This window comes from Acyrthosiphon pisum, chromosome A1 (assembly GCF_005508785.2).
Source record: "Acyrthosiphon pisum isolate AL4f chromosome A1, pea_aphid_22Mar2018_4r6ur, whole genome shotgun sequence".
NCBI classification, from domain to species: domain Eukaryota; kingdom Metazoa; phylum Arthropoda; class Insecta; order Hemiptera; family Aphididae; genus Acyrthosiphon; species Acyrthosiphon pisum.
In genome coordinates, this window is record NC_042494.1 from 114,229,179 (window position 1) to 114,255,719 (window position 26,541).

The 26,541-nt window shown below is 29.2% G+C and overlaps 1 protein-coding gene across 1 annotated transcript in view; it reads left to right on the forward strand.

The window, feature by feature from the left end:
* LOC100572104 overlaps positions 1 to 26,541 on the forward strand; it is a 215,987-nt gene that overhangs the window by 87,586 nt on the left and 101,860 nt on the right. The window lies entirely within an intron of this gene.

Genomic DNA, 26,541 nt, shown 5'->3' on the forward strand with positions numbered 1-26,541 from the left:
ATAACCTGTATTCATATTACTCAAATGTAACAGTAATATTTTAGCTTGTGAAATGTAAAAATAAAACGTTGTTAAGCAAACTAATAGGAACTTATAATTTATAAATAACCATGTAATGGATGCTGTAACAATAATTATAAAAGCAAATTAATCAGGTATCCGATTATAGACTATAATATTAGATTATGACTATATTATGTACCTATCTGTAGTTATTACATATTACTATAATAATAATTTTTAACTTGGCCTGTATATTTTGTGTTTAGTGTTTACTATATGTCTATATGACATCAGTATCGATTGGTCATTGTAATATTTGAATTGATAATCACAATAATAATCATAAATCAATACCCTGTGCCTCATTATACCAAAGTAATAGGTATAATTAAAAAAATTAAATATTTTCATTTTTATTTCTGCAATAAACATATTGATTTGTTTACATTAACTTTTAAAATATTTAATTTGGTTTTGTATTAAAATTGTATTTTAAGTATTCATAGTTATTGGTTTAATATAATTTATTCACTACTTATTATTATAAATACAATCTACATATGTATAGTAAAATGATGATAATAGTATTGTCTCTTGCTGTGATTATTAATAATTGTTTTTGGTAGAATAGGTATGTAAGATGTGCTTCCAGTTTCCACAGTTAGATAATAGATATTATATTATGTAAGTATAGGACGTATTATCGATATACCTAATACACGCTGTATAAAGGTGATCTGAATGATCATAAATGAAATCAGAGGCGTTTGATATTGGTCTAACATCTTATACCTACACAATACACGGGTATAGTAACCGAGTTATCGTCAGGCAATTTGTTATATTTTTTCCCCCGATTTCTATAGCACTTTAATGCAGGTACTCAAAATCATCTCTATACAAGGCAATTCAGGTTTTTCTCGTATACGAAAATAAGAATAAAACTGAATAAAATGAACGCTGGTCAAAAATAATAATAAACATTCGGAAATTTCCAGGTCATATTGATGTAATATGTATGAGGCCACGCGTTGATTTAGGTTGATTGTCATATTATGAGAATATATCCACTGCACTATGCGTACCAAAAAATCAACATTAGATAATATTTGAATAACTTATGGGTTTGAAATAACATTAGTTATTACCCACTCATACAGACATATACGTGATTTTATATTACAGTATATTATTATATTATATAATATTGTATACAGGTTGCAATGTTGCATACAAAATAAATTCCTGTGAGAATAAAGTTTGAAATTTTGTTCGTTAGAGACGTTTGTGTATTATAGTGATTTATACGTACCTATGGGGCAGGTATGATAAGAATAAATTGTTGTTTGGAAATTGTAGACTGTGAATTGGTCGGAAATTAAATTTTTTGATTATTACTTTCTATTTTCACATAAATCGTATGTGAATACATGTGATCCACCTATATATCACACCATGACATTTAAAACAAACCGTGAATTTCTGTAATAGGCACAACAATAACCAGGTCACATATTTTACTTGGTATATATTTTTTAAATTCAATGATATAGGCATTTCCTTACGGTTTGATCTTATCACATATTATGTTACATCACCTAAGCACACTTCTTAGTTTTATTTATTTAAAAATTTAACCACCCACAATAATTCTTAATCTTGTCAACATGCTTAATCGTTCTCATTGTAGGAGGTCATCTATAAAATGTCCATCCACAGCATCACAATTAACAATTTTCTGAAGGTGTCAATAATTATCATTTTAATTTTTGGTTAGTATCTAATATCTATATTACCAATATTATACATAATAAAAACACATAATGTTGTCTGTTATTACAATTTACATTATTTGTCTTACTAAATAAAATGTTTACTTGGTAATTTTAAATACCTCCTCAAATATGGCACAAGTCCCCCCTCCCCTAGGCGTCTATTGCGGGACCAATGCACGTATATAAAACTCAAATCTAATATCCACTTTGGTTTTTAGTTAAAAGTCTTAGAAACTCATAGATAATATTGGCCTTGCATTGATACACTCATTGTAATTATTGTACCTATAGATTATATATAATCCGTCATTCAGAACTCATTTGTAAATATGTGTAATCCATAATAGGTACTATACCAATACCATGTTATTATTATAATATAGTTTATAAGTTAATGCGTGTCACCGTGAATCAGCTTGTCCTATTATTTGCACAATCGACACGTATAATAATATCGTAATCTACATATCGAATTACTTTTGCGTTTGTTTTTTTATATTAATTTTGAATAATGTAATAAATGTAATATCGGGAAATATAATATCACCGAACTCGACAGATTTTGCAATATTTTTTAGTTATGTTTAGGAAAGTAGGAAATATGTTTAATAAGTAATATGTAACTGCAAAGTGCGTGTTCCTTTCAGCATAGGCACATCTAGGTCAATTTTTTTTTTTTTTTAGGGGGGGGGGGGGGCTAGAATTGTATAAGTTACACAGAGCCACAGTGGCTTCGCCCCCGCACCCTCATAACTGAAATGGCTACTGACAATACTCAAATAAATTCATATATTTTAATATCATATGAATTTATTTGAGTATATTTTTATATTTAAATTAATTTAATATTCAATACTAAATCAATACTAATTTTCTATTAGCTACAGCAAATTTGTCAATAATTGTTTTTGTCTCCAAACTATTTGTTACATCTCTTTCAATATTTATTATTGATAAATTTGAAAATCGATTTTATTTCATAGTGGTTCTCTGCCAAGTTTTTAATCTCTGCATTAATAAAAACGAACGTTCGCAGGTTGCCGAACTATCAGGTATTGTGAACGCTGCCTGTAGCAATTTATATAGATTTGGGTACACGTCTTCAGTGACTACTTGTTTGAAATCATCGACATCAAAATTCTCTTTAATCTAACTTTAATCAGGCAATTTTTGGAAACAATAGCATTGAATAGCTCTGATTTCTGATGCAATAAACGCAATGCATTTATCTTATGTATATTTTGTTTATGGAATGTGCAACATTGATAATAACTGAAATAATAATAATATTTAAACTTGAGGTTGTAGATTAATTGGAGGTTTTTTTTTATTTTAAAACAATTTTTTAATTTCTATAACGAATAAAAAATTTGTAAGTCGTAGCTTACTTTTTAATTTATATTTGTACCTATTATGTGGAAGCTGGATAAATATTTGGGGAGGGGCTTGCTGCTATTAGTATCATAGGTATAAGTATTATTTAACCGAGGCGTTTAATATAATTACATTATTTTTTCACATTCATCATTCATCATCAATGATTTTTAGAAATTAAAGCGTTATGTCTATTAAACATTTCAAACTTTCCAAGTATAGTGTATACTATATTACTTGTATTACCTATGTTTACGTATATATATATATTCGATATACATATATAATGTATAGTAGGTAGGTACTAGGTGCATAAAATATAATATAGGCAACTAATATATGCTTGGAAGATTATGTGTTTGTAATAGATCTCATATTATTATTATAGCCAGGCCACAATGGCCTGCATAATTGGTAACACTATAATACCTGTAGAATGACATGACCAATAGCATGACAATGATAATAATAACGTTATATTATTTCTGTCACGTGCCCGGAGAATCAAACAACAACAACTACGACGATCGTACATTTGTACCTCACGTACATCGATCATTAGTCCGGAACATACGCGGCGTGTGCGGCCATGCGTTATTCACGAGGTGTATCACATAGCAGCTGAGCGCTCCCTGAAACAGTCGGAAAACCCTTTTCATCCGCGACCGGCAAAAGTCACGATGCCCGTCCCCGGAATAACGACGTGTATATTTGTCAAAAAACGGAACAGGTAGGGTAGCGGATAAAGGGTCCCACACGCCGATATCGTTGCAAAACTTCATAGTATACACACACGATACGAGAGGGATATGAAGATATTATTATTATTATTCAGTGTGTCGTACATTGTAAAACGTCCACCGTCAATATGCATATACCTATGTGTATATATAAATAATATTTATACACACCTACTACCCGTACACGCGTGTTTACACATGTCGGACCAACGGATTTTCTTATTTTTTTTTTTGTGATATTTTATACTCTCGTTTATTTACATACGTTTATTATCTCGTAGCACGTTTTTCGTAGACAGCGGCATTGGCTGTTTCAGGAATAATAATAATATAATCATGAAAAATAAAAAAACTACGCGCAAAATATTATACAGTTCTACCCTGAAATTCGATAGAGCACGTGTCATGTCACCCACTCCACTCTGCCACCCATGTCTGATACGACCCTCGTCCCTCAGCTCGCGTTCACGACGACTTTGGACTAGGCGTAAACGCTTCGCGGATCACATGCCACTTGACAACCGGCCGCCGCCGCGTACGTGATTTTCTTGACGTTTCTCGCCGGGCGCATTATTATAATAATATTATTGTCCCTCTGGCTTGTACGAATTTTCTCTCTCTCTCTCTCTCTCTCTCTCTCTCTCTCTCTCTCTCTTTCATCCTCTCCTATCCTCTCTATCTTGGTATTCTTCTTCCTCGGCCGTCTGCTCGTAAATTTCTCGTGCAATACATAATCCACTACTTTATTAAATAACATAATACGCGCAAGAACAAAATACATACGTAACCTAACCCTGTGCAATGTACACCGGTCGCGTTCCTATGTAAACACGAGTACATAGGTACTTCCCGCTTGCAAACACCCAGCTTTTGATGTTCGACACCACGAAGGTCTCCCACAAATATTTTTCTTCGAACGAGTTCTAAATTAGCACACTTACAAATTTGAACCTCAATTTATTAGAATTTTAAATGTCCATCCGTCCATCTTGTGTTACGTCATATAATTATTATTCTATAGTATGATCCATAATTTTTGAAAAATGAAACACTTATCACCGTAAAAATAGAACCATAACAGTGGTGTAACTAAATAGTCTATCTAATACGCCGAGTGATTGTAATTTTTAGTTTCTGAGCGGAGCGATGAATGTATTGGTTTTACAATGATGTGAGTTTTTTTATTTTCATTTTTGTCTGTCATCACCTTTTAGGGCAGTAAAAATGCTTAAAATTTCTTCTATTGTATATTTTCTGATAGAAAAGTGAATATAGTTGGCACTTTGAGGTGTGAGAAGTAAAAAATTCTCAATAGTTTCCAAAACTATTTAAAAGAAAATTAAGGAAAAGCAGGAATTTTTACGTGCAATTCTAAGACAAATGATCGTAAATACATGACATTTTCACTGAATGTTTTTATTAGCATTTTCTATACACAATACAATTTTAAAATTATTTTGACTTGTTTTAAGCTGTTTATACGGAAATTTTCAGTTTCCGTTTTTTTTTTTATAAATGTCAATAAAATGTTATTTATTGGGTCAAAGAAATTGAAAATTGGAACAAGGTTCCTAATATATTGTTACAATGGCAGTTGAAAAATATTAAAAATACATAGGTAGTCACAATTTTTTTTTTAATAATTTAAGTTTGAATTTTGACAGCATTTATCAAATTTAATATTTTAAAATGATTTTGTAGTTAAAAATGCATAAAATGTTCAAATTTTATGGCTAAGGATTGAAAATTTAAAACAAGGTTCCACGTAAATAGGTTATATATAAATTACTTTATTCACAATAATATCATCAAATATACTTGGTAGTAGCATAGGCTGACTGACCGTCTTCGCTCAGAATTGTTTTTTGTTTAGATTGATATCATTGAATTCAAATTTAACACTATCCATTACAGTGACCTATTTGTAACCTAGTGTAAAAAAGAGCGACACCAAATTGCCCATCTTTTTTTTTATACACTTACAGAAAAGTGTTAAAAAAAATTATTATTATCTTATTACAACTACAAGGCAATAGATAAATAGGCCAAAGCTGGGACAAAAATTAGCACAGAGCGTGCATTGTATTAAGAGTCTTAATATGCGAAAATAATATGATATATTATATGTGTGAATACCATGACAAATTATATAGGTATCATCACAGTTGTACTAGTTTTGCGCCGTAGATACGCATCTTCTTCACCTTCGGCCTATATCGTAGTTCTCCACTTCTCATTGGTTGATTTTGTTCTATGTTATATATGTATGTATATGATTGACAGCCAATAAGAAGTGGAGAACTACGATATAGGCGAAGTAAAGAGCGGAGAATGCGTATCAAAATGCTGTGATTATACCTATATAATTTGTCATGGTATGTGCCTATAGCAATTTATGTAAAACAATATAACTTGATAACATTTCTGTTATAGGTAGTCGTCTACAACTTTGAAACTCCCGAAGATTTTAGGTCTAGTCGCGTTCATGTAATATATACAAAACATTTAATTTATAAATATGTTTTTCAAATTCAAAAAATTCTCATGGCATGGTACAATTTTTTCCATGTAAATAAATCAATAAAAGAATGGACCTATATGCTTTTCAAATATGTTCAGAATCTCCGGGAAAATCATTGCAGGCTTATGTTTTACGATCCTTTCATTCCGCAGTTTATATTTTTTACGATAATTTCCTTTTTTTTATGATGTCATAAACATTCCAAACATGTTAGTTTTCAAAATTATATAGAAATAGTTTAACGGTATGAACGAAACAAAACGATCAACATAATTTCAATCATTGTTTAGTATGATCAAAATATCAAATTCAATATTATATATTATTCAAATTACAGTTTATAAGGTCTACAATCGAGCGATTCACATAACTATATAAAAATATATAACACTCAAAGTTATACACGTATTGCGATACGTGTGTTTAATGCTTAAAATGTTGTAGTTATTATTGACGAATGACGATACGAGTAATTAAATCTTCACGCGTATCTATAGCTAATAAAAATTTGAAACCGATGGGATTACAATGGAATATTTACGAGGAAAAACACAATCCTATGTGAGAGCATGTTTGAACAATGCAGTACATACAGGATTCATCATGCTTCGAATAATACGAATATTTGTTTACGAATCATATTTTTATCAATTCTACGACCACCGTGAATAATCGAATTTCCACTCCATGCATTTATGTCACCGGTACTGAATATTGCCACTATGATACAATATCGAATCGAAAAGAGATTCGATAATTATTTACCTTGGAAAACGTGCAATAAGCTCAATAATTTAAATTTGTCAGACCACTATCGAACCCAATGATGAGAATATGCTTTTTCAATCGCATTCTCCGAATCAAAATTATTATTATGGAGATGTACCTACATTGTTATTCGCATCACACATTATGTTAAATGTTGTGATATAAATTTATAGCATATAATTATTATATAAATGCGTATTTACTATATACCAGGGACTGGTAGTGAACTGAAAAGAACCAGTTCTGGAATCCAAAAACTGAAAATCCCTTCACATATTAGAAACCGGGACGTAATCGGTACCAAATTTAAATATTTTCAAATTACCAGAATCAAAACCTATAATTTCAAATGAACTATATCGGACTTAACAATAATTATAATTTTTTTTAAACTTTCGTGATAGGTAATTGTTTTGGGTATATTAAATTATACCTACCTACTTTTATAAACTAATACTATTCATGTACCTATAGAGCAATTTATTTCCCTGGAAATCTTAAGATTTAAATGACTATTTATATTTATATTTTATTTTGATAAACAAGTATATAATTTTATCTATGTAAAAACAAATACTAAAGTACTAAAGTATATATATAAAAAAAAAATCAATACTATTTAAGACCGGTTTCAACCGGAGCCTTAACCTTAGTCACTATTTATATTTTTTAAAAACCGCAACCAGAACCGATAATAACCTGAAGGGACCAGTCTCTGGGTTATACACAACGTGATCAATCGTCGATTTACACATCAGGTTATTCATAGTATGCAGTGCGTGTACATCATGACGCTATACGTTGTAGGTTTATCGGGTTTATGTGCATTCGAGAACGCTTTACACAAACAGTTTCTAATCCTATTTAATTCTAATATAAATTGTTCGTTTGTTAGAGATATCCAGCCCACCACCACGCGTCGGATACTAAGATTACATATTATAATAATGAAGTCTATCAAGTAAATAATACCATCTCATATATATATATATATATAGTTTTACTAAAAGTTTTTCGTCTTACAAACTAGGTACCTAAATAGGAGGATTCATTTCCATTAGTGCACACAGCACACTGTTATAATAATGCCGCTGTATAGTAAAATAATATATAATGTGTGTGTATGCTCAATGTACCGTGTACTGTTATATGCGGATTTTCCTGTATCTGCTGTGTTTAGTATAATAATATACAATTTCAATATACATTAGCTTTAAGAGATGCAATTGCTGTACAGAATATGAGTATATCCATTTCAGTAGAATTTCGCTCAAAGTAAACTTTCATAATATCCACTCTGCTTAAGTTTTGTTGAAATATTATATCGGCACAAGCATTTATACTTAAATTAATAACTTCAAATAAAGATCGTGCGCAACATGACCCGACGCAGATAAATCTATTACACATACACTCTCTGCAGTATAATAATATTATACTATCCACACTGGCACACTGCACTTCATATTAAATTATAAATTTCGTATTTATAAACAATTTGCGAAAAATCTATACGCACTACATTTTATTTAATTTAAAGTAAAAGATATTTGAAAACTTTCATTTGATAGGTATATAATGTTCTATATCCCACTCAATCAGTTTATAACTTCTAAATTAACCGTGACATCAGTGGCGGTCAAACGGGGCGGGGGGGGGATAGATCCCCCCATGAATTTTTTTTCAATATTTATAACAATTTATAATTAAGTATATTCTATAATGCATTAAATTTTGTTCTATTTTTTTTTCTAAAAATAAATTATCAAATATTGTAAATTTCGACAGAATGTCAGAATATGTTTATACGTGTTTATATTATGACACAATATTTAGTTGCTTACACAAAATATAATATGGGAATTATCCCCCTCGATCATCGAGAATTCTCAATAACAACTAGCTCTACACTTTCCCAGAACATTGGCCTATACGGACGATAGTGCGATCGGTAGGTATATTTTACAATATTACGTACCAACAGCCCCAGCTCATTAGTTGGTTGAAAACTTGAAATATCGATTGCTTATTATTTGTCATAACTCTTAATATTTAGTTATCACTTATCACCGTGTTCGTCTTTACTCTTTCGTACTCGTGTTATCTACTGTAGGTTCGTGTAGTACTATTACTTACTATTATACGGTCGGTGTCTTTTGTATTATTGACTATTTTGTCTATTTTACATTTTCACAATTACTATGTCTATAAAAGGATAATTACTAGCTATTTTGATGCAAGTTGCTCTACTTCTAAACGCTCGGCGGATGAAAAAATAAGTAAGATCACTAATATCGTTACAGAAAATCAAGATGTGGACGTAGCGATAATATTTATTCTATGGCTGTTCATTGTGGGGTTATAATTTATAAATAACATATAAATAACATCCAACGAAGTACTGGACGAATTAGCAAAAAAAAAACAAAATAATAGATATACTAATATAATAAAAATATTGTTAATACTATAATATATTTATAATGTCTATATGTTAAATGGACATTTTACCCCTGATTGTTTTCGGTGTAGTATGATATTTTCCCCCTGATATATTTTTGATGTGGACAATTTTTTTTAAAGTTTATTATTGACTAATAATATTGAATTTAATAATACTGTATTATTTATTATTTAATATGAAATTATTTATTTTTTTTAATATAAAATACAATATAAACATTTTTTTTTTTCATAAATATAATAGGTTATAAATATATTTGTTCGATCCTTAAAAAGAAATAAGCATATATTTTATATTTTAAGCATTAAAAATTAAAAAAAATAGCTAAAAATTCAGGCATAAAAATGATACATTTTGTAAAAAACATTTGATTACTAATTCTTTTGTTATTTCTAAACACGTATTTTTTTTTTTTTTTTTTTGTTAAAACTACCAGTTTGGATATTTAACAATTTAATAATTGCTTTTGAATTTTATTCAAGTAGTTCATTTGATCAAAAATATACATTTATAATTTATTACATTTATGAAAATATTTGAAAATATAAAACAATTATGGGCAAAATATTTAATAATAAAATAATAAAGTATTATTATGAAATAGTAAACTTTTAAAAATAATGGGGGAGAAATGTCCGCATCAAAAATGTATATGGGGAAAATGTCCTACTAGACCGAAAATAGTCCGGGGGGAATGGTCGGGGGGAATGTCCGTGATTCAGTTTGTATACCTAAGTTATAAATAAAGTTTGTATTTACCATAATTTTATAAATTGATATTAGACATAACCATAAATTATAATTTTAATGATAAAATAATGCATATGTTAAACAATCAGCCGTATCCCCCCCCCATGACAAATTAATTTGACCGCCACTGCGTGACATCCGTATATCGTAGGTATACTTATTATCTAAACACGGCGGACAAAGTAAACACAATTAAAAAATATGTTAAAAAATATCGAAAAATGTACTGAACAATGTTACCACCGGACCACTAGCACACTAGCTATAAAATATAGTGTTATGTATATCTATTTTGCACAAAGGGAAAAGGCTATCGAACACAATTAGTGCATAATAAAATAAAAGTAATTTATTTCAGGCATGCAAGTAGAATTAAATAAAACGGCGATGATGTCGTTAAAGAGTGTACCAACAATAATAACATAGCGACGGAAATGAAATGAAAGAATATTATGGTCCTATAACCATCATTGTGTATCTATACAGGCAGGATACCGAGTTCAGCGAGTATTATAGTTACTTTGGCGCGTGGCGGGAATTCGTTTGGGTGCGGCGCTTACCAAATTACAAACATCGAATTAACGTCGAAAATAAAGAAAACGAAACACCCAAAAGTATAATATTATTATTATTATTATGTTCCGTTTAGCGCCGGTGTACATTTATATAGTAGGTATAATATTATATAAAAATACATACAATATTGAAAGGAGTTGTATTCCCGAAATACGACATAACTGAAACGTATATTATACGATATCGGCCTGTTTGCTTGTAGTTGTTTTTAGTCAGTCGTTATCTGAGAGCAGAAGACTTTGAAAGGAAACGACGCCATTTGATACCCTCCACTACACGTGTTCTGGAAAAACAATAATAAAACGAACACAACTGGACTACTAAAGATATAATATATATATATATATTATATTGCTATACCGGGTAAATATATACCGTACATTGGGTAATGAAAAGTTTTCGTCGATATTGACTGCGACTCGTGTTATATTATTATTATTTTAAACGGTGTCGGCGTGTCCGGACGGTGGATGATAGCGTTGCGGGAATGGGTGGAGAAAGGTAATTATAAGACATAAGTACTATGATAAAACGATGACGTATCCCGGGAAACTAGGTATATTACTGTTTAGAGAATTATTATGTCACGGACAGAAACGCCAGTCGAAATTTGGAAGTCGTGGCGGGGCAACATTCTGCAACGTAGTCAACCGTAGGCAAGTCGGTAATACACTAATACAATACCCATATATTAGGTATATATTTATATTATATATACAATTATATAAAACAGCGTAAAGTGCAACTTTGAACTTTGTTATAGTTGTACAATACAATAAATATTATATATATGCACCATTCATATATATTATATAGGATGCATGAATAATAATGTATTTCTATGATACAGATAAGTTTTCGGGCTACACATATAGTTAAAAATTAAACCGTAAATTAACCTAATCTGTAAACTGTAATGTAGGTACTAGACGATTCATTTGATAATGACTTTATGACTTTATAATATTAATATTATATATTATGTACTTGTGACCTAAAATGTCTTATACCTATTATATAATATACTTTGTTTTACTTGGATTTCGCGTACCTACTGTGGTATGCAGCTGTTTATAGGTACGACTTTTACTGTTTAATTTTCAGTCTGGATGCACCATATTTAAATGAATTATTTAATATTATTTACTTACAGTGTTTGGCATACCTACTCGTCGATATTTTTTCACTAATCTATTTTTTTTGGGTACATGTTAATTCCATCAGTACATTTTTTACATTCACACAGCGATATTTTGTTTGCTTACGAAAAACGAATATTTCCTTGTTTGCATATGGTTGCCATTAGTGACGGAGAATAAAATAGTTATTTTTGAATACATTTTCTATCTGTATTTTATATTTGGGCAAAATAACCAAATTAACAGTGTTAAAATCTGTGCAGCTTACATTTAACTGAGTTTAAGAAGGGGGTAAATCCACAGGCAACAGAGCAGGATCAGCTAGTAACTAGCATATAATAAAAAAATAATATTATAATTAAATTTGCCAATTATTATTATGAACATAGTTTGGACAATTTAGTAATACGCTATACACATTTTTTCAAAACAGAACGTCAACTTTACAAAATATGATATTACTGCTACCATAATTTGCACAATAATAATAAAAAAATCAAAAATTTAAGCAATTAAAATTATGGTCTATAGCCTCTTGTGTTAATAATTCTAACCTTAAATTGAAATTAATGTATCATTATAATAAAATGTAGTTTTAACTTTAAATTTAAAACTAATATTAGTAAAAAAATTATATTGGTGGTGTTAACGTTTATTTTACTGTTCAAAAGTTAGTAGCAGTGAAATTTTCATACAAAAAAGGGACAATCGGTAAAATATACAATTGCCTATTATTTTGCATTTTAATTATTATACTGTATTAAAATTTAAAGATACACAATAAATAGGTAGGCAATAATCATAACTTTATGTATTTTATGTTATGCCTAAACTCAAAATAAAAAAAAAGTTTTCCTGTCACAGGTACGAATCTAAGATATTAAATTTATAAGGTTAATTTATGTAAATATCTTAAAAGTTGAATTATTAATTTCCATTAATTATTCAAATAGTTATTTAAAGCTTAAAATATAGGCTGGGGATGAGTAGAAGATTTAAGGGTGGCGGGTAGTGAGTTGTGCAAGAGGACAAACACGGGTAGACACACTCTATATTATAAACGGCCAACATATGATATGCGTGTCCCTTCGTGACACGCGCAACTGTCAAAAAAGATCAGTCGTCGTAAAAACCAAAATAAATCATCAAGAACTAATGATAAGCACGTAGCTTTATTAACATAAAACTTAGTTATGTAAGGTTGATGATTATACTTTAAGTAATTTTCTATAGTGTATAAATATATTTTCAATCGTTTGTAGAAATGAGCAAAAAATGAGTTTGAAACGCAGGGTGGCAAATAAAATCTAATCATATTTTTTATTTCATCTGTTAAAATTCATAAGTATTTAGTATTATAACTTATCGGTAATAAAAGATTCGCCATCTCTGTTCTATAAAATGTCTGACGGCTGTTGTGGCTTTTTATTTAGGTAAACGAAATTAAGTAGATAAATACGACAGTAGGTATAAAATATAAATGTATAATAACAGATTGAGAATCATTTACAACAAAGGAGGTAATCAAGTAAAATCATTAAAAATTAACTACAATAATTCGTCTTAGACTATATATGAATTTTGTTATTCAATAAATTAATTAGACAACTATAAGGTATTGTATGTATTTTACTTGAGACTGATTTGCTTTCATAAACCTATGGATATACTTAGCTTACTATATGAAAATCTAATTTATCATAAATCACATAGCGAATAGGTACATATATTATATAATATTTGAAACTGTAGATTTTAAATTAAATATGAATATCTGAATTTCCAAATTATAATTTGATATAATGGTGGCTTACTTAATCTTAATCATAAATTAATATTATATTTTATTAATGTGTAATGATATAATATTATTAAAATACACAAATATTGGATAATCATATTTCGTAATCATAATCGTATTATTCTTAATGGATATCTATCTGAACGTATATAAAAGTACTTGTCATATATATTCTTTTCTAGTTTTCTCCATAAATATTTGAAAAGATAGAAAAAAGTTTCTGTGTGCTGTAGCGTTGGTAGGTTCAAATAATTTTTATTCACGTGACAGAACAATTTTTTCAACCTGGTATACCTCTGAAATACTGACACTGGAATTTAGTTATACACTAAAGTAATTCGGTGATAATAGCTGACAACTGCCCACTGCCTATAGTAAGGCAGTTACCGCATCCACCATTTTTTTTACTAGGACATTTGTGTCAAAAAAACCTCAGTTGTGCAACCACTGATCTCTTACTCATGTATAAAACATATTTACAATATAGGGATTATAGGCTGATCAGAACTTTATATTTCAAAAATGGAATTCATAAGTATCACGTATAATATGAAACTCACAATTTTTGTAACATGAATTTCTGATCATCCTGTATAATATATTAAATACAAATACAATTATTAATGTATAAATACTACATCATGGTTGTTAGGATTTAATATTTAAATACAAAATATAACTAAAACACATTTATACTAATCCACTTGAGTGATTTGGAACAAATATTGTACATATTATAACATCTATCATAATAAGTATTTATAGATATAGGTAGTAACGGAATTCGCAAAATATCAATAATAATATTTGGTGGGTATTGTACATTTTTATTCGAGCTCTTATAGGTTTGGTCCAAACAAAGTTATCGTGTTATATTTACTATATTGCAATATAATGTGTAATAGTTTTCTATAACTTTAAGGAGGGGGAAAGTTTTTACATGTTGTACACTCTCATTATGTTTTTTCAGATTTTATTTTAATATTATGTAAAATATTTATTTATTACAACTACTATCCCAATATAAGTGCCGAATAAAATGATCTACGGGTAGAGATGCATAATTCAATATAATTGACTTACAATTAGATATTACAGAAATCAATGCAAGTATTCTTAATTCTTCCATCGTATTTTTCTTATATGGTACATTGTCATATTAGTATCCAATACCGTATAGTCTTCATATTTTTAATTTACTTTAATAATGCTTATAAAACCTATTTGTTTTTTTACAAACTCAAGTAAATACATTTTTAATACTTTCATAAAAATAATGAAAATATTTTAATATGTTTTGGAAAAAAAATTAAATAATTTGAAAGATTTAAAATTATTGGTATTAAAATAGAAAATAAGTTCTAAAAATAACAGTGAACCTGTGCGAATTATATAGTATTATTACAGTTTATCGTTAAGTATAAAAATACATATGTAGGTAGTCTTAAATAATTTCCCGGTTAAATCAATAGAAAAATTATGGTAATTGTATACGAAGTACGAACATAAACGTAACATAACATAACCTACAAACCATATTTTAGATTTAAACTTTAAAATATACAGTTTTCCTAAATATATGATTCAATTTAATCTGCACGATCGAAATATTTCGGATATAAGACTTACACATGAAACAGTTTCTCATATATGCAATTTAAAACTATTGTTATTTAAAAGACTAAAAGACTATAATATTACTATATTATAACTGTTACATTTAAAAAAATTGAAATTCCATTAAGTACCTACTAGTTTATTTTTATAAGTACTATAATTTTAATATTAAAAAAAAAATTTGTTCAAATATTATTGTAGTTTATGGCATAATTTTTTTTTTTGTTTATTGAGAATAAAGGCTTCAACAGCTAGGTCATTAGCCTGTGTTTATGGTATAATTTTATCATCTTAAAGCTTAGAAAACGGGAAAGTCTTTATATTAACAGTCAAATATAACGAGAATAATATTTAATTAGACAAATAACAGTATTAGATGATATTAAATTTAATTATTATTTTAATACTTATTCTAACTACAGAATCCCTCAAAAGAGCTGGATGTCGACAAAACAATTTGTTTTCATTAAAATAATCTAATTAGGTCTACTACCTACCTACTAGCTACTTTAAAATATTGGACATTTATGTGTTAATTATATTCAGCCGTAAATATATTAATATTACCTAATTAGTTTTATAACAAACACATTAAGGTACAAAGTACTAGAGATTTTATTACGATTTCACAAATAACATTACTAGTAATATCCACAGTCGAACTGTACACGTATAAGGGGCTAGGTAACCTGAGTCCCAAATAACTAGGTGTCTAGGTGTGTATATCTACCGGTAAACTGAGTCCGGAAAACTAACGTGCTATGTTAAGAGAATCCAAGTAATGATAAATGTAGCATAATTTATAAATATCGAAGATATACATAAAAAGGAAAAGTCTCTATTTATTTTAAATAAATCTAACGATTATCCGATTTACTCATAGAATTTGGAAGGGCTTTTTGTATGTTTCAATAACCACTTAAATGGTCTCAATATAATAATTGCATGATTCCCATATCGATTGTAAGCTGTAAAGACAATTTATTCTCAAATACATAAGACTGATAACCATGTAGGTATCACTACAGTGACCAGTTGGGTGTTCACTGTTCAAGTGCTTCAATTTAAAATAGTTTGTTGTAATAATAATAATTAAGTATTGTGGTCACGTAATGGATGTGATTTTGCAACGAAACCAAACAATTGTTATAGTAGATATGGGCACATGTCATGATCCTAATTTTGTATTGATCGGGGGACTCAGATAATCTTAAATTTGTTTAAACCTGGGAACTCAGTTAATTCCTAAAAAAGTATATGAGACTTAATTTAATAACTCTGATGAACCTAATCTTAGTCTATAATATTATTATATTTGTTGAAAATATAATGATAGTGTATATAAATAAATATAGTTGGGTGCCTATTATAGCTTTCCGATATCAGCGATGATAACATGACTAATGGCTAAACATTTCGCGATGACTTAATACAATCATATTATTTGTCATATCCACCGACATACACGTTTCCCGTCTGCAGTAGCCACTAATGCAGATTTCTCATATATGTATTATGTGGTGTACACTATACGAAGGCGCAGATACGTGGTGCTTTTACATAATATTATACAAAATTACACAGTATACACATAGTACATATATATATATATATATATCAATAATACATAGTCTTGTGCGCATACAACGACAATAGAGTAGGTACTATAATCTATAATAACAATAGTAATGAAAAATGTATAATATAATAACAATAAAGTAACAACGGCCGGTGCAATAGAGAATAAAAAACGAACAATAATATTATAATGACGTATAATAGTATAATATAGACAATATACACGCGACGGGGTTACACATGGCCATTAAGAAATGTTATATTATTATGTACCCTATACATACCTCCTTATATTTGTATATAACAACTTATACATAAAACATAACATGAACGTTATCCGAGGAATGTTCGCAGCCGCCACCTGATGACAGGTATTTGTTCATATATTATAAAGTCCGGAATAAATAGATCCATTAAAAACTTTTTCAACTCCCAAACTTCAACCCTTCGTATTTCCAATAATTGTTGTAATAATGCTTTTTATTTTAAAACGTTAATATCAAAACTAATATATTTTATTATTTTATAAATATAATATAATATGTATATTATTATATAAATATAGGTATAATTCACTATGAATTCATCATGCATTTATCATTTAGTATAAACCTTTTAAGTGATTTGAAAATTACTATTTTATTTTTTGAATTTTCTTTTAAATGTATGCTTTTAAAAAAAATGTGTTTAGAGATGAACTTCTAAACCAATTTTGTTTTGGGGCCGTGAGCCGTGACCTCCGGGCTTCCCTTTAATCGGTGGGCTTGTATATTATACGTTATATGTTTTTGGTGATGTAAACACGCATGGACGTCTTTTTATAGGTGGTTTTAATGGCCAAAACAGATCCAACACGTCTTGTACTCGTTTGTGATAATTTTATAATAATAAAAAGAAAACACTCACATATTTTGTTTGCCCATTGTAAATATAATTAATTATAATAATATTTAAAAAAAAACGATATTTGCAAACATAACACAAATAAAAATAACAAGCACGATATACTTGGAATGAATAAGAATTATCAATTAAATACAAGGCTGGGCAAGTTAATGATTTTTTTTAACTCAGTTAAGTTAAGTTAATATGCACCAATAACAAAAAGTTAAAAGTTAAAAGTTAATTTAACTATAGGTTAACTCAGTTAAGTTAAAAGTTAATACATACTTTTTGTTAACTTTTTATTAAGTTAAAAAAAAGTTAATTTGTTTATACAACGCTAACATACTTAATTTTTTTCCAACCCAAAACTAAATTATAGACTATAGTGTTTATATATTTAATACAATGTTTCCATATAAGTTAAATTCGAATTATATACATTTTTTACTTTAAACAATTCACGGTAAATATTTTTTGACATGAAAACGAAATATACTGAAGTAGTAAAATATGATAAAATTAAAAACAAAATAAATTAACTTAACTTATTTCTTGAGATGAAAAATTAACTCGTTAATTTCACGTTAATTAAAAAAGAAATTTAGTAAGTTAACAGTTTAGTTAATTAAATGCCAAAATTAACTAGTTAAGTTAAAAAGTTAATATAAAATTAACTTATTAACTTAACTTTAACTTTTTAACTCGTTAATGCCCAGCCTTGATTAAATATAATACAATTTTTTTTTAATTAAGATTGTTTGCTTCGTGAGATACGATTTATTATTTTTCCTGCGTACTTTTATAGACATTTCTGCAATATTAGGTTCGTTTTGAAATTTTGCGAATTCTATAGATCCTAAATAACGATCGAACTATTCATCACTAGATTAACGGTCTACGTATATTTTTCTTTCGACACGACTGTTTGCCTACTATATTTCGGAGCTGTTATTATCATTTCCCTCGAAAGTCAGATACTTCTTTCCTAGTCAAAGCCCTGCAGCTTGTCTATGGCTGACATACCATGGCTGGCTCCCCTAAGGACGATTACGACTGTAAAAGTGCCCGAGGACGAGTTTAGATTTTACATCGTGTGCCTATACCTACTCGCAACGTCGACATGCATAATATGTGTATCCGAATACTGTGCGGGTATTATTATAGGTAGGTATAGGCGTATATTTTATATGACGGAAACGGTTCTGGTCGTCCGGAATTCGGCCGGCGTTACCCTTTTGCATAATAAAAAATGCACACGTGAGACCGTAAACGAGTGCCAGCGGCAGATAGGTATAACATGTTATCATCCCATGGGAAGGATGGAAACTAATAAAACGTTTCGATAAAGAATAAAAAAAAAATGCAAAATAAAATAATAGGCGAGTGTACATATTGTACGCGCCATGTGCATATACCTCTTTATTTTCATGATACGGTGACCCATCGACGCATGTTTTACCCTACTATCAACACAAAAAAACGTTAAACTACGATCGTGGCCGCTCTGTATGCCCGTTAATACTTACCTATCAATTTATTATTACAGCAGAATTGCGTGCACCATGATAATTGTATGAAGATTATAAGAGAAGTGCTTCAATTAAATCATGATATACTACGAATACCACAATGATAGGTATAGTAAATCTTCATCACAATATTTTAAGACTACAGTGACTTGTATTTTTCATATTGCCCAAAGCGTCCTCTTAACAACAAATAGACGAAAAACGAAATGTGTTCGCCGTCTTTAACATAATATATTGTATTATTATTAAGTTCCTAACCTATTACGCAATGCCTAATACGTCACGTGTTGTTATAATTATTATTATAATATAGCTTCTCAAATCACGTTTCATATGACACACATATAATTTATATAATATTATAATATATGTCATATACAGACTTGATAAAATTGCTATTGCAAGAAACCGTGAAACGACGTTTAAATGTTATTATACGGACAATTTCCTAACTTTATATCCAATTTATAAAATCAATAAATTAATCATTTGTAAATAAAATATGATTGAATATTTGAATGAGAGAAACATATGATAAAAATAAATTTTTTTAACCCGTTTGGTTCGGTTGTGTGTGACGATGCGCGTAGTTTCCATTTGATATTAAAATATTATAATAATATTATAAAATAAAATATTATATATTATGTTATAAAAGTATAAAACTACACGCACGGTGCACACCGAGTGTACGGTATTGCATGATATCGCTCGGTGTACATATATTTTAGTATCTTGTAAGATACATATTATATCCAGATGACAAACTCCATCGAAAGGTTTAACCGACTGGTTCAAGATCTTATATTATATGTATTATCAGTTATATATACAGTCTATTGATGTATATTATATTATGTATACATGATAATATAATAATGATTATAATAGAAAGATTTGACAAATGTAATTATAATTAGTATACTATCTATAAAAACTTTAGTTCTAATCAATATTTTTAATATAATTACTAATAGGCGTAATATTATGATATTATATTAAAAAAACATATCATTCAATCGAAGATTGTTAGAAATTAGAATAAAATCCATTACATACCTATAGTTTATAATTACATATTATTTTATTTGTTCTTTCTATTACACATTGTATATTATACACTACAAGCTGAATATGTGCACTTCGTTGCCCGTTAAATGCACCAATTCTATATGACTCAAACTTTGTTCAATTCGTTACTTAATATTCAGTGTATGGTGTTTAAAATTAATTTTAACTTTTCCGTTGCCCGGAATAAAAATTTTGATTCACAGCAGTATATTATCAGGTAGGCAATCTACCTGCGGTAGATCGCGGACCCCTAGTTTGCACGTAAGTGTATGATTTAACTCTAAAGTACCTACCAAAGTTATATCAAGTTTGTCGTATTCTACCTATGCTGGATTAATATAATCAATTAATACAAAATCCTAACCTAACCTGTTGCATCACTGTTGTATTTTTTACGTCCAGATTTCCTACATTTCCGGTGGATTTTCCTAAAATTTTGTTTCATAATAAACTTCTCCGTGATATACTCTTTTGTTAAAAAAAAAATCAAGAAGATCTGATAAGTAGTTCCAGAGTTGACCCTGTACAAAGATTTTAATTTCACATTCATATAGTTAGAAGATATATATAATATATTAACAAAAAATAATAATACAAATCAACAAAGCGCCCGTAACCAATAGCAAGCAATATACAATACACTATAATTATTTTAATCCGCATCTTAAGGGGCCTCGCCATCGCATTGATTTAAGGAGAATCATTTAGGCAATTTCTAATCTCGTTGTCGCCACCCGAGATCTATATGTTAGTCGTAAATGATTATTAGTGTGTGTGGCGTCCATGCGGGTCAATTGTAGCGGTACAGACTACAGAGGGCTCTCACACGCACTCGCACGAACATGTCAGTATGTAATATTGTGATCATGAAAAAATATTTATTTTTCACTCAAACACATGATTCTAATTCCAACAATACGTCGCAACGATTAACTCGATTTGCATTCTGACAAAATATTCTTTTTTTCCACAACATCTACGAGACATCGGTCGAGGTACATTTTTAAAATTGTATTTAGTTAATTAAATATTTAAGCTTGAAATTCTGAATTTTTTTGAATTTTTTACAATTTTTATTGCATTTTAAATTAAAAAAATTAAAAATGTGGTTCGACCGTTTCCTTGTATATATTATGGACAATCCGAATATTTTTTTCAGAATAAAAATCGTGATAATTTTCGGCACGTACCGTTGGAATTAGAGACAGTAGTTTTTGACAAAACAAGACGTGGTGGCGAGCCCCTTAACTTTTTGTTTTTGGCCATGTCATCAGGTGTACACTTAAGAGGCTGTAACCCCGGAGCCACTTATCGCACAGCGTACAAACTTCACAGAAACCATATACATATCAATCTTAATATGCCCTGAAATTTTAATCGAAATCGGTTTGGTGGATCATGAGTTATACAATTTATTCAAAATGTACACTTATTTTTATATATATAGATGATGATTATTATAATTTACTGACGGACAAAAATATTATTAATATCTGTGATTCTCTGAGTGCCCTTTTACAGTTCTGGAATTACTCAATCCTTCTAATAAAACGATTCAGAAAATACACAACATTATTACTTTGACATCTATAAGACTATAACTTACTAACTTACTGATCAAATATACGCATATACATTATACATATATTATAGATTATATAGGTATCTCATACGAGAATTACATGCTAATAACCGAATAGTGCAATCCTAAATTATCAAATAGTTTATAGTAGAGCAATTTTAAACTTCAAACTATATAATATCATCTTCTTTCGTGATGTATGATTTTTAATGATTGACAAATCTAAAAATTAACAAAGTTGTTCGTCTTGTTCAGTTTTAAAATGTGTGTTTTGTAAGCCAAACTTAACGTAAAACAATACGATAATGTAAACAATTTCAGTTTAGAACCTTTTAGTAATCTATAATACTCTTTAAATAATGCACCCAAATGGTTGTTTGTGATCTTGAATTATTGAGCATTAATAACTAAACATAAATGTATAAAAATTGTGTTTTAAAAAATCTATTTGGAACTTTTTGGTTCTTAGCCCACGAATGAAGCTGGTTCATCAGGTTACAAAGAAATAAAAATCACTTACATCTATAACCATATGCATATTATCTTATTAAGGAATTATTTTAAAATAGTATAAAATATTATGTTCTGTGAAGTTTTTGCAATATGAAGAAGTACCAACTTCTAATAAACTTAAATAAAATATAACAAAGAACATAAATGTACCCACTTATATATTTCACCATGCAGAAATTATTACCACCTGATCAAAAATCAAATACACCGATGACCAATCTCACTCACATCTACGTCTAAAAACCAAGCACGAAGAAAACCCAACTGTAGCCGCAATAAGAAGAATCTCTTACGAACATACACATTGATATACACTGTCCAAAATTATTCTCGTCAAGCCAAATCTTAAGCTAGAACACTAAGAAAAGAAATCACACATACCTACACCTACGTGTATTTTTTAAATTATTGGCATCAATATAAAATATTACTATAATATATAAAATATGTATTATTGATTGTAACATATTCAATATTGTATAATTAATATATCGTTATGGTTACAATTTTATCACAAATTATAATTGATCAATTTAAATTAGGTTAAAATAAGGTATATAGGTTTTATTTAAATATAGGCTATAGGTAATCGTTTATAACCTATTAGTTGAACTAATTTACTCCTAATAAAAAAAAAATGTATACCTGTACGTGTATATAATTCTTACTCCACCGAAGTAATAACAATGCAATAAACCACAGGTGTCCGGAATATGAATATTTTAAATTGCTACAGTGACGCGGAATTAAGAAGGTATCAAGTTATATGAAATGCGTGGGAAATAATATGAAAATAAAGTTTTACCACGACGTGTAAATGTATACAATTTCGTCACACTTGAACGACCTCAAAATATATGATAATCTGATGGTTTAACTAATACGTTTTGACATAATATGAACCAATATTATGATGTAAGTAAGTTAACAGAAAATAAACAAAACGTTTTAACCTCTATAGTCTACAGTTAAGTGACATCCTCATAATATTATAATATAGTAATATAAGTAGCCAGTAGATACTTACTGCGTAGCATCAGTCGAGGGATGAATATTCGTCAATATCTTTAAAGCAACTACTGCCTAGTGCATGCGGTACGTCTGACAGTCTGACACAACTGTGGTATACTCCATATTATCGAATCTATGCGTGTTTGCTAAATGCTGATGTAGGTAATATTATGATATTATTATGTTATTTTTTTTATTACGGATCCGCGAACATTCCAACGACGTTAAATTATTGTCAGAAACGTTCGAGGCGATTTCGTCGTCTCAATCATATCGCCTATTGTTGTCGACGACATTGTAACACGACCCGGTGATGTGGTCCACGTGATGATTATCATCAGCGGAGACTCATATTATTATATTTTTGAACACGAACGCGTTTCTCCCGCACGGTTTTTCAGGGAGTTACTCGCGACGAATCGACACATTCGTTTTGGTCGTGATGCTTGTTCAAACATTTCCTCTTCAGAAACTTTGGGTGTCTATATTATAAAATAAGTTTTGTGGTGAGACAATAAAACACGATAAACTTTTGTGACAAATAGTAAGTAATTTGTTACCAACACAATTCAAAATACAATGGATTTGTCGTTTATCCGTATGCAATGCTTATTTGTTACTATTATTATTATTATTTTATTTTATTTGGCTTCGTTACTTTGTTGTGTATATTTTCAGTAAAACCAATTTATTCTTAACACATTTTAATCTGAATATTCATGATTATAGATACATGCTATTGATCAATAATTTAAATCAATTACGATTATTTTAGCATTGGTTGAATTTAAAGTTAGTGTTTGTATGTTTGTAATACTTTGACGTTACATGTTCAACTTTGTAAATCCTCTAGCCATCTAAAATCCATTAAAATTGCAAGGGGGGGGGGGGGCTTTGATCCTACAAAACTAAAAAAGGAGGAGGCTTGACGGACTTTTGGTGGGGCTAAGCCATCTTAAGCCCCCACCGATTTCCGCCAATGCTTCTAGATAATATTTTGTTTGATGTCCGAACACTCCAAATTCCAAAGAGCAAAAGGTTTTTTGTTTAAATTATAATTACTTTCAAGGTCTAAATAAATAGTGATAATCACCAAATTAAGGACAGAGTATAGTTAATGGCATTGCGTGTGCAGTTCCAGTAAAAAGTACAATATTGATCTACGCCACATTATTATATCTGTAAATTGTACCACCATGGCACCATGACTCAACTTAATTATGAGTCACTATTTATGTTTTCTCTAAAGTCACACTACAGTAGTTATTAAATTAAATGAAACTAAGGCACCACATTATAAATAAACAATTGTGTAGTTTTGAATGCATCAAGTACGGATTTCGCACTGTGAATAGATAATAAGTGTATAGTGTTATAGTAATTAAAAATGGAAGGTTTTGAGAAAATCGATTTTTTAATAACTTAATATCATGATATTATACAGTTTGGTGGTTTTAAATTTTCCAGCATGACATAATACCACTGAACTATAAGTATTTAGTTCAGTGCATAATACACTAGTAAATTGTAAATAATGCTATTTTTTCTATAAGAAAATATGTGTAACTCAAAATCTTCAGTTTTCAAGTGACTACACTAATGTACTCACAGTGCGATGTATGATATTAATGATACCTAGGCACATATTAAATTCAATTCCTCCTTGGTAACAATTTAAAGAATAACATATTTTACATTATTCTTTAGATGTTTCTAATAAACTTATTTAAAAGCTACACAAAATAGGTACTTGTAAATATATAGATTATAATTATTTCTCAATATCAGAGAATAGGTGTCAGAGGTATTGTTTTAAGTCACTTCATACTGGTAAAGGATACAGGTTTTGTGACTATTGTCGTTTAGAATTCAGATCTCAGAGGTATAAACTTCGACAAGCTGATGGAGTTTATTTTATGTACCTATTATTCTTTGTAACTAATAAACGAGAAAACTCAAACTGGTATCAAAGGTGGTTATCGTGTTTATGCGTGTCTCGTGTAGAGCTATCGAGGGAGAGTTAAAACTGTATGAGAGCAAAAATATTATAAAATGGATCAGTATAATTCAAAAAAAAAAATTTCATGCGTCTAGTGGATCTACCACCACCTGCCCAGACAACTGTCACTGACAGGTCGAAATTGAAAATGCCTGAGAGTATGATTTGATGCTAGCGGAAGACGGGTAGATAGTGAGGGCGGTGTGTTGGAGGGAAATTATTATGATACTCGGGAAGAGCATAATATAGATTACCTATGTATGTGGAGATATAAAGAAAGTAAATATATGTAATAAAGTTTTTATAATTTATATTTTGAAATGTATTCAATACATACTATGCGTCGGTATACAGATTTAGTTTAAACTCTATAAATTCGCCACACATACAAGCTCATTTTGAAATGCACACAACACTATGATCGTAAGTCGTATAACGCAACATCAAGTATCTGCCATTCGTCAATCTCTGTACAGCAGGTGAAGTTATGTGAACTATAGTTAACAATGATTAATTTATGCTGTGCCGATGCATGAAACAATAATGCTTTCTCGATCTTTCGTTTAATATTTTGCGTATATGTACCTAGTCTCGGCATAATTAATATTAATTGAAAGTCGTGTAGTCTTCTGCACCATCCATCAGTGTCAACGGAATAAAACTTAAATTTTAAGTTACAATAATTTATAGTTATCTTCCTATATATTATAGGTTAATATATGAATGTATTTTATTTATGTGCATTTATATACATAATATGATCTAGGTATAGTATTGCAAGTTACCTATCTTAATTAAAAAATATTTTTAATAATTCATTCAATAGTATTAATAAATAACAAGTA